Source organism: Paroedura picta, chromosome 3, assembly GCF_049243985.1.
Source record: "Paroedura picta isolate Pp20150507F chromosome 3, Ppicta_v3.0, whole genome shotgun sequence".
Lineage (NCBI taxonomy): Eukaryota > Metazoa > Chordata > Lepidosauria > Squamata > Gekkonidae > Paroedura > Paroedura picta.
In genome coordinates, this window is record NC_135371.1 from 48752192 (window position 1) to 48764149 (window position 11958).

Below are 11958 nucleotides of genomic sequence, written 5' to 3' on the forward strand. Positions count from 1 at the left end.
TGCCTCCTTTTAGATTGGACAGATACCACATACGCCAACATGGTTTCCCCACTCCTCTACATGAAGCCAGATGGATGACTTTGGATCAGTCACAGTTAGAGCTCTCTCGGCTCACATGGTGCCTGTTGTGAGGAGAGGAAGGGACGGTGAGCCACTTTGAGACTCTTTCTGGTAGAGAAAATCAGGGTATTAACCAACTGTTCTTCTTGGATCATCCAATTGCTATTTTATTTTTTACCTCTCTTTATACCTTGTTAGATGACACAAATCCCCTCTTTCAAGTATTCTATGGCATGTAAAAGCAAGATGAATTGATAATAGTGTTCTGAAAACGATTCTGTTTTACAACTGTAACAGCTGAATAAGGTTTAATTAGGAAGAAGTGTTTTGATCACTGTATTAAAAATTTTTTTCAGTTATCCCAGAAGCATGTTCCAAATGTTTCCTTTTTCCTCTGTAGAGCACCTGCATTCTAGAAATAGCATGAATATAAACGAATGGCATGATTAAGTTAACATTCATTTCAGATATCTTTGGCTGGCATCCTGGCAATCTCCAGATGGTTCCTGACATATCCCATGAAATATTTATGGTGGACGCAGTCAACTGAAGTATTTGTAGGCCCACTTGCATTATGGAGACCTGATTTCAACTCTCAGACTTCATAGTGCACTCTGACCAGCCTAAGGCAGCAATGGCCACCTGGGAGTCATAAAAACCCTGTAGGGTTGCCATAGGGTAAAGCTGGGGTTGGAACTGTACAGGAATAATAAGGGTTGCAATCCACAGCTCATTTACTTTAGGAAAGTACTATTAAAGTCAATGTTGATCCAAATCCTGGGACCCTTTGGTGCATGTAAAAATCCACAAGTACTACAAATTATTCCTTGTGTGGCAAGAGTGACTAGGTCTCCATGCTCTCTCAGTTTGCCTTGCCTTAAAGAACAAGCAAAGTTCTGATATGATAAATTATAACATGCTCCTGTTCTCTCGTGTCTAATTTGCAGTTGTAAGAAAACAAAATTTTACAGTAGAATTCTGATTTTTCCCTTTGGGAGGAAGTAACTTATTTTATGTAGCACCAAAGAGATGGCAGTTTACTAATGAAGTGAAAAGAACAAGATTTTCTGCTTCAGGAGTTATTATTTCTGTTAGTGACTTAAAAGAGTCAGAATCCAGACTGGACTGAAACTCTGGTACAGACTGATGATGCCATTGCTACCTAAACCCTAACATAATGCTGTGACTTTCGGGTCATAAAGTGAGAAGACATCCTTTTAGTGATCAGCCTTTAAAAAGTTAGTCAGCTAACTCGACAAGCAGCGCCTTGTCTATTGCCTCCAACTCCCTTGCAAAACTGTTTGCCGAAATGCGAAAGTAAAATTCTTTTGTGTCTGTCACCAACCAGAAGTGTCAGATTACATTCTGCTAAGTGGGGCTGAAGAAAATGCTTTACAGAAAATTTCTTCCATCTTCCCACAGTTATACAAAACAGCCTCCACAGGTGAGATAATCTTTACTTTATATTTATATCAAGTGTCAAAAGTTGGTTTGGACACTCCTTGTGATTGGCAGTCTCTGATCCTTTTTTCTTATTGGTTCTGGACAAACATCCCAGTCAATCCTGAATATCTAGTTTTCAGTCCCTTAAGAAAATAAAACAAGAGTTTAAAGTTGGCCCCAGAGTTAAATACATGTTTTCTGAGATGAGGCATAATGCACTTCTGGCAAAGTTTAGCTAAACTTCCTGCTTCTTTAGGTCTCTTTGTATAGAAAATGTAGCTAGCCCCATTTTAAAATAACATCAATAGATGTAAGTTTTTATTATGTGTGTATATGTAACATCCGGGGAATGGACTCCGGGGAATGGTAGAGGACAGGAAGGCCTGGAGGATCATTGTCCATGGGGTCGCGATGGGTCGGACACGACTTCACACATAACAACATAACAACATATGTAACATCAGTCTAACGGTGCTACTGAATTGCACAACATTGTTCCATGTTATTTAAATGCCCATGCTCAAGGAGAAGATATACAGTAAACATGACAATAAGTGAAGGTTGATTGCAATGCTTAGGTCTATTGAGTTAAATAATATACATTGAATTTGGTTTCATTTTAGATCAGCGCTTTTCAGCATTTTTTACAATTGAGAAACCCCTGAAACATTCTTCGGGCTTCAAGAACCCCCAGAAGTTCTGCAATCATGCAGAATAAGATTGGGAAACGTAGCTATATACACACACACCTCGGGCCCTTCCCCTTCCCACCCCCTCCGGGCCCATAATTGGCCATTTTGGGGACCATATATAGTCATATCACCCAACAAATGTTTAACAAATATTAAAAATATACTTACAAGTAATTAACTCCCTCCCATTTGGGAAACCCTTCCAGGGCCATCATTAAGCCCCCAGTGCCCCCAAACCTGGATTGAGAAAGCCTATTTTAGACTATTTACAGAAAGGCATATATTCATGACAACTGGCTTCAGACAATGCCTACAACCCAGGCAAATAATAGATTCTGTAACAAAAGTTGTGGGATGAGAGGGCATGTCTGATTTCTGTCTTAATGTCTCCTGCTACATTGAATGGACCAAGCAAAGCTGTATTTATATCCAAAGCCTTGCTAGTGTTATTATATGGATATCGTAAAGCTGTTACTTACAGGTTAGTAGAGAAACTTACACGAACGCACTATATCCTCCATATTGGTCCCTGTAGCCCTTGATGTGTCTCTTCAGCACCATGTGCAGGGTATCAGTGATGTACTGTAAGGTGGCTGACCTGTAGGTACAATTAACAGATCTGGCTGTTCCCCCAGTTTTTTTCCTCCAGGTATGCTTTCAGACAGAAGTGTGAACAACAATAAGGACTGTTTGCAAAAGAAACATTGACTGAGATAATGCAAAAGTATATATCTTTTTAAAAGCCCTTCACTGATTACATTCTTTTCTTTTTATTATACACAGAGGGTCATCTCTATAATGCTTTAAAGTACTTATATACATCATTACTTGATATATGATTCATTTGGTTATTACAATAACATTTCAGTTTCATTTTATCTATGAGTTCATGGAATTTTCTTTTTTAAAAAACCCAGCTTAATGGAGACCAATCAATCATCACATTTTTCAAAGCACAAATTATTTTAAGTTTTTGTACTACATGGGGATAATCACTGCAGAGAGATACGCATATCCTATTGTTTTGACTGATGTCATTTACTTTTCTTCAAGCTGACCTGACTGATAGTTTAAGTGCTGAAGTTAAGCAGGCAAATTGATGTGTTTTCCTGGGGTGTTTCCAGTACAGCTGCCTTTTTAGCTCTAATAACGCCAAATGTCAGACAGCAATCTGCAGCTGTTCCTCCTCATGGAACTGAAATGAAGGCTTAGAGTGGGCAATGAGAGCACATGTGCGTTCCTTTTCATTATGTCTTTTATAAGTGAAGACCCACAACTTCTTGCCCAAATGTGGATATGGAGAGACCCCCTACCCTCACCAAAGCACAAGAGAGCTGACTGGGGGTTCACTGGGGGGAAAGGAGCCATCTATTTTGTCTACATTTCTATGAAGGGGGATATTGCTCATGTCGCATATAAGGACTCTGACACCTGATATTTGGCCAAATTTGGCCACAGCTTTATTATGAATGAGTGTGGCGCAGCATGGGGAGAAGATCTGCCCTCCTGCAACCAGCTGACTGCAAAGGCAGGATCAAATAGCAGGCCACTGTCCTGGCTCAGGTATCCGCAAGTGAGCTTGCCAGGCTTACTGGGAAGTCCAAGGACTGCTATCCTGTGGGAGGTGACTACCGGAGGAACCCGCTGGGTATCAGCCTCTGTTGGGTTCCCCCAGCCACCCAGAAATGTAAACCACATCACGGCCCTCTCAATCCCTGGTGGAGTGCCTCCTGGCTCACATCCTCACAGCTTCTTATGGGAGTTCTCACACTTTGGGGAGACCAGCGCACAAGCTTGGCCATCACCATAAACAATCCTCCCCATGCTTAAACCTGTGAGCTGTGACAATGACATGAAACCAGTAAAACGTTCAATACGTAACAACAGAAATAAAACTAATACCCTAACTATGGGAAGGTGGGTGGGTTGCCTTGATGGATGTGTGGCACGGGGAATAAGCAAACAACTTGGTCCCCGCCTCCTCCTTCACTCACTGACATGCACCCACCAGCTGCCTACCCACGGGAGATACTGCCGATGGCCTCCTGTACCCCAACATTGTGTCCTTCTCACAACATGCATTCCCTGTGGCAGCAAAAGCTCTCTCAGGGTGAATCTGGGACGCTCTTCTCTCTGACTTGTACAAATGAATGCAACTCAGTAAAGTGAATCTGTTTTCACTTCAGAAGTTACAGTAGCCCACAATGCCCCCCTACTGGCTACAAACAAAAGCTGCTCTGACAATTCTCCATTCTGGCCATTTTGTCAACTTCCATCAAAGCCTACAAGCAAATTAGATGAATGCATAATGAATAAATACATTTTTTAAAATCCTTAACAAAATTAAACATCAGGATATTTAAGAACAGCCACAAATAAATAAATAAATAAATAAATAAATAAGTAAGTAAGTAAGTAAGTAAGTAAGTAAGTAAGTAAGTAAGTAAATAAATAAATAAATAAATAAATAAATAAATAAATAAATAAATAATAGTGGGAAATCCAAGAACAACCAGTCAATAAATGGTTATAAACCTGTGTTTTGCATTCATAATAGTCTCATGCATAATCACAATATGGTGGTTCTAACACCTAACTGTATTGTATTTCAAGCATATGTCAGTCATCAGAAGAAGGTCCAGAGCACCAGTCACTTTTTTATACTAAACACTCCAGTTTATTTAACTCTTTACACCTTAAGATTTGTAAATTAACAATCCCAGCAGCACACCACATGAGATAAAGTAAGAGCACTTCTAAACATAAAGGGCATAAAAGAAAAGAGTGACAAGATGCTCTCCTCTTTCCTTACACTCTCTTACTGAAGAAGGGGAGAGGTTCACTTTGCCATTCACAATCCACTACAGGAGGTGAGGCTCCTTGCTGGCTGTTCTTCTGGCCTCCCCCAATTTCACATGTGGCCAGGGCAAGCAGGGCCTTCTCTGGAGAAAAAACCCAGAATCCCTGGCCAGTCTGGCCTGGAGGAAATACGCCTCCAGACCCCAAAGTGATGACTGGGATTTCCCTGGACATGCAAAAAAAGTCCAGAAGAGCCTTTCTGCAGAGATGACTAGAGCAGATCATAGAGAAGACTTCCAGTCTTGTTCAATCTATACTGGCTTCCAGTTAGTTTCTTGAGCTAATTCAAGGCTCAGAACCAGCATACCTCGAGGATCACCTACTTCCACGAGAATCTATTTGACCATTAAAATAATCTGTCCTCCTCTAACTATAACTAGTGGGTGAAAACGTTCTGGTTGTGTTTGCTGTTTCCTTATTGACCTCTTTCTGATTTACGTTTTTCAGCCTTTGTGTGTGTGTGTTTGTGTGTGTTCGCCATCAAATCATAGCTGACTCATGACAATATCAGGACCATGTTGTTTTCAAGGAAAGAGACAAGCAGAAAGGATTCCTCATTGCCTGCCTCTGGGTGGCAACCTCAGACTTCCTTGGTAGGCTCCAATCCAAATCCTAACCATGATGAATCCTGCTTAGCTCCCAAGCTCGGATGAGATCAGGCTAGACTCTTCAGGCTGCTCTGTGTGTTGGAATGTGTGTGTGTTGCTGTTTTAAGACTTTACTCCCTTGAGGGCTCTAATTGATAGAACATTTCTAAATATTTTTATTAAGGGTACTTAGAAAGGTATAAAGGATAGCAAATTAAATATATGTTCCTTTTAAAAGATTCTTTAGACATCAATTTATCCAAATGGCCAAAATGCTTAAAAATGGAGGGCCCCTACCCTGAATAGCTTCTGAATAACCTTGTAAAAATGCCAACAAGGTTTTGGGCTCCCCCTGCACCCCATATGCACAAAATAACAGATTTGAGAACATACAGGTTATATATTTTAAATTAAAACAAGAACCCGTTCAGAGCCATTGAACATACCAAAGTAGATGTGATTTCTCTTTTTCTAAAAAAAAAAGATCATAAAATACAAAAAAAAATGTTCACTAACGTAAATAAGAGTTGCTATGGAACAGGGGAAGGTTCTGAATTTTTAAAAAACTCAGTATCCCTATTGGCCGGCATAAAATCCACACATCTGGAAGAAATAAAATGCAATCAAAAACTCATTCCACATCTTTATTCAAACACTATCCAACTTACTTCTTTGGACAACTTGATCAAAGTATCATACAATCCTTATTGTATTTATATTCATAACATCCCTTTGAGGTGAAGTGTTGGAACTTTTTTGCCATGCACAGATGGTAGTAGAAGAGACCAACTTCAATATATGGGGAGTTTCCCCCCCCCCTCTAGGGACAGTTTTTTCTCTGATTTGATAAATATGAGCATGATTGTCATTCAAATGAAAAGAGATTTCACCCATACAAGAATGCTAATGGTAGACACAATATTCTTCTTCTATAGACCAATATCTAAAGAACTGTAAATCATGAACATTTAATTTATCAGCTTAGGGAAATCAGAAACCACTGTCAGGAAAATAACAATGCCTTTATTCCTTGGATTATGCACCAAACAGTATTTCTTCCCTGAAACTTAGTTAAGTAAAACCTCTTATTCCAAAGTATTTTAGTAAAATGAAAAAGGGGGAATGGTCTGGTCATGCCAGTTTCCTTTCCCCACTGCATCAGATTCATGGGCACTTCAAAACCATGGTGCTTCATTCTGTGGGGAAGATCTATGCAAATGATCTCATGACCCAGATGTTATAACAGCCAGGCGACAGCCACTCTCAGAAAAACAGATCCTACTTGGCTAAGATAATGTTACATAGTAATGATTATACACCCACAGTATAGCTATTTTGTGATGCATTGTTGTTGTTAGTTGTGAAGTTGTATCCGACCCATCTCAACCCCATGGACAATGATCCTCCAGGCCTTCCTGTCCTCTACCATTCCCCGGAGTCCATTTAAGTTCACACCCACTGCTTCAGTGACTCCATCCAGCCACCTCATTCTCTGTTGTCCCCTTCTTCTTTTGCCCTCAATCGCTCCCAGCATTAGGCTCTTCTCCAGGGAGTCCTTCCTTCTCATGAGGTGGCCAAAGTATTTGAGTTAAATCTTCAGGATCTGGCCTTCTAAAGAGCAGTCAGGGTTGATCTCCTCTAGGACTGACCGGTTTGTTCACCTTGCAATCCAAGGGACTCACAAGAGTCTTTTCCAGCACCAGAGTTCAAAAGCCTCAATTTGTGATGCATAGTTGTCCTTTAACATTGTGTGGTTCAGGGCTCTTGACATATTATACTAACTGTGAGCTAATGCACAGGTACTGTAAAACCAGTATAGAGAGGTTACCAAGATTGGCTTTAGTACCTGACTGTATATGGTTTCTATACCACTTGATAATTGTATATATCCTCCAACTCCACTCAGCTAAGTGAGTATTCCTTTTATTGGATAAAACACTCCTTCCTTTTGGAGGAAGGCCTTTTGAACGGGAGCACAGCTCCACACTTAGATGAGTCAAGCTAATGTGAAGATCTTTGTGAATAAAAGACTATCAAGTAAGTTTTGATGTGGAAAAACATCTACTGGTGCCCTCCCTGAAACAGAAATGACTATGGATATGACATCCATTTGTCCCACCCCAAGGAGCTTGCCAGTAGATGGGCAGCTGAAGCGGTGGGGGAGGACAAAACAGGGCTGAACACCAGGCCCAGCCAGCCACTGCTGCACCCATTCCACCTCCACCCTCAATCCTGGCAGTGCGGAAGATGGCCAGCAGAAGCGGCAGCAGCTGACCAGGCCTGCTACTGGGCCCCATTCACTGTGCCACCACTGCCTCTGCCACTCGTCTTCCACAGCCAGCCCCACCATCAGGAGTGCAAGGAATGTTTGTATGAAGGGATGATAAAATTGTGACACTTCTCTTCTGAACTGCTACAGTACGTTCTACCATTGCAAGATTTTACCACCTCACTTTGTGCTTATATAGACCATGACTAAATGTTGCTGAAATCAAATTAAAAACCTTGAGTCTCATAAAGTAATACAGCAGTAATTGTCTATCACTGTTAATACCTCAAAAAAGAAGAGATGCCCAAGTTCTATCTAATGACATGTCTAAGAAAAAGGATTCCCATACATACCATGTAATGCAATAAATGGGAGTGGACCTGGGTGTGTGTCTATACGTTTCTTTCTCATCAGTTTCTAGTGTATTCTCTACATACACAGAATAGCTAGCTGGCTAGATAAAATGTTAGACAGGGATTACGTAAGGAATAATGTTTGCACATGCTATATTCCATATGTAAAATCACCATCATGCAGGCTTGTAGTGGTTTGTCTTTCTGCTGAAACAAAAGATAGAACCACTAGGTGGTGCTGCCTATTGAAAAAAATAGCCAAAAAAAGAATGAGGCGTTTTCTTAATGCTGCACACCTTCTTTGTGCCATCTTTCTAGTTGCTGACGATAATTCTCAAAGAATGCATCAGGTGGTGCATCTTCCACTGGAGTTTTATTTCATTTGAAGCTGTAATGCCTCTTGAGAAGAAAAATCAGTGGCTTTAGTTTAGATAATGTATACAAATGTATTTACAGTTCTGTAAAAGTAACATCTTCTTTCTCTAAAGTGCATTACAAGCACTAACTCATTCAGTTTATCAAGCATGAGTGCAAAACATTAATATTATTTTTAAATAGATATTTTAAAATTGAAAATGGGTTCACTTTACCTAAATGAAAGGATGGGAAGGAGCCAGGCATATGTCCCAAGAACAATACAGCATGTATGTAGGATGAAGAACCGCATTAACCAAAGGGTATTGCCTGTATGGTGCAGATCCCTCAGTGTGGCACTCAGGGTTGCATGCAGATCCTGCCATGGGATAGAGAACTTTGCATGGGATAGAGAACTTTGCAAATCTGTGGCATGTACTATCAAAACACCATATTGACTGTTGAATGGATAGGGACAGGTATACAGGCATGCATATATGTTCGGATAAGTGCAAGTGATATTGTAGTGTGATAAATAGCAGATTTTCTATGTTGTACCTTTGTGGGACTTTTCATTGATTTCATTTATAGTCTGACTTTCTTGCTTTGACAACAGATTACAAAATAGAAATCAATGAAATGAATGCCATCAGACAGCATAGAATTACATAAATAACATAGTAAGACTAGTGTTGGTCTATTTACTTTTGTTTCTGAATACTAATTAATCTCAGTATCATCCCTGCACATTGAAGTGGTCACTCTTTCTCTAGAGAGATTTTAAAAATGTTGTCAGCACTTTTTAACCTGAGAACATCAGTTTAAAAAATGTACTAGATTATAATATCACATAATCTTGGGATAATGAAGACCACTGCATCTATGATTTTTTAATATTTCAATTATGTTCAGTTGCATAGAACAGTAACTGAATCTGAAAATGCAGTAGGCAGGGACTGGAAAAGTTGTATGTATGTTCTTTTCTGTTTTTTCTTGGCAATAAACATTCCCATACTGACTGCAGTCCTATAAAAATGTCATTGTAAATAAGCAGATGTTTGAGACTCTGTTTCTGGTCATTAACTCATTTGTAAACTCAGAGTAACACTTAATAAATGATTTGGCAATAGGACATATAACTGTGCTTTCTTAAAAGTGCTGTACTTTTCACTAGAGGGGGTATGTTTTTCAAAGCAGAACAGAGCAGTTTGAACATGATTCTCATCAGCTCTGAGGGGAACTTTGTTGACGAATGCCTAAATAATGCCTTGAAAATGATGTCTTATGAAGGGAGTCACTCCTTTTCTATACACACAGAGAATCCTTATTCAAATTAATGTGGATCCAAAAGATGTTAATAGAAAATCCTTTCAAATCTATCACCAAACTGGAATATGACTTATCAAAATAATTAACTCCATGAATTAGCATTTGATTTGGCAATTATATGGCTTCATAAATCACAGGAAACACTCTCTGCTAGAAATGCACTTCCACTGTACTCAACTAAATAGTGGATGTTTTATAAAAATTGATTCAGCTTTTAAAGGGGAAAAGTGCCAACTTCATGACAAAGTACTTTGAGACTAAGCCAGAAATACTAAAGCACTGCTATAATCCCTCCCCAATCATGACAACTTTAGTGCAAACATTAAAATATAAGGGGGTACAAGAGTATAACATCCTGCATTCCTTCCTAGTACTTAACTAAGGGTGTTATTTGAAAAATGGTAAATCAGAGTGATTTAAATCCATGTGGTTTTTTCAGCTTATGATTCTTCAGGATCACTGCTATCAATGAGGGATCTATTGGAGGATCTAGGTCAGCTTTTTATAAAGATAGCAGCAAGAAGTTTGCCAAGAATGTAGTCCTCTCTTGTATCCCAAGACCCTCCAAGGTTCCCCATGGAGCAGACACAGTTGTCTTCACTGATTCCTATAGGGAGAACTGGTGCCAGGTACTGCCTCATCTGCATTCATTTAATTTCCCCACTGTTACAGTGACTAACAATAATTTCTTTACTTGCCTGCTAAAAGCTCTGTCATCCTTCCTCAGTTTGGTCTGAGGAAGGAGGGGGGGAGGGAGAAGAAAGGAATGCTAGCTTTCTAACCAAATTATTACTAAAATTTCAGTGGAGGTAGTGGTGCCTGTCCATTAAAATGCACCTAAGTTTCAAGTAGTCCAAATTCTGCTGTCCCCTGAATACGAGCTGATTACATCTAGATTAAATTACATGGGGCCGCCCTTGAAAATCACTAACCTTGATATTTTTATTGCCCCAATGTTTTTATGAATGACAATTGAATCTAGAATACAGATTTGCTTTTCTAGCAAAGAATGATCATACTGTATATTTTGGACATTATGATGCTATTTACTAATTGGTCACTAATTACCTTTTCTATATATCTGTACTCTCATGATCCATGTTCCATTGTCTGAGGAAGTGTGCATGCACACAACAGTTCATACCATGGATAAATCTTTTTTGGTCTTAATGGTGCTATTGAACTCAATTTATGTTGTTCAGCAAGCAGGTCAAGTTGATCATGAGTAGCTTAACGCTGTTCAGAGTTGCTTTCTGCACATGTAAACTTCATATAGGCACACAATAACCCTCCCATCCATGACTGGTGCCTCTTAATGCTCCATTACAAAAAGTTTAAATAAAGCATGAAGAAAAGCAGTTGAATGAACACATTTAAAATCCTTTTTATTTGCTGTTCATTTATATCTGACTAATCAACATTAGCTGCATGTGTAGAAACTTGTGCATGCACATTTTTGCATAGTTTCATGGGAGTCTCATAGTTTTCATAGTTTTCTGTCTCCTGTGAGTGATTTGATTACCTGACCCAACAATCCAGAACTGAATGTGGTGTAGTGATTAGAGTGTTGGACTAGGAACTCAGAGACTCGGGTTCAAATCCCCACTCTGCTGTGGAAGCCAATATCAGCCTAATCACACAGGGTTGTTATAAGTATGAGTTGTAGGAGAGGAGAACACCATTTTCTAAGCGGCAGGCAGATGGACTAGCGGGGTAGGGTAGGAAGAAGAAGAGCAAAAGGATGGGGGTGACACACAAGAGGCCAGCTGGCTAGGGTTTTTTTTTTTGTGTGTGTGCTCTATCTTCCATGGCAACATGTATGCATTTCAATGAGTATGCATTACCATGCATTGGTTTCAATTATTTTTAAAAATAAAAATCACACTCTAGGGAAATTTGGAGACAAATCTCCAATTGGTTGCCTCCATTGATTGACAGGCCAAGGAGCAGTAAGTAAAATAGTGCATTGCTCTTTCTTGGGCCTTTCCCCCCATAAGTGAGGAAGGGAAAAG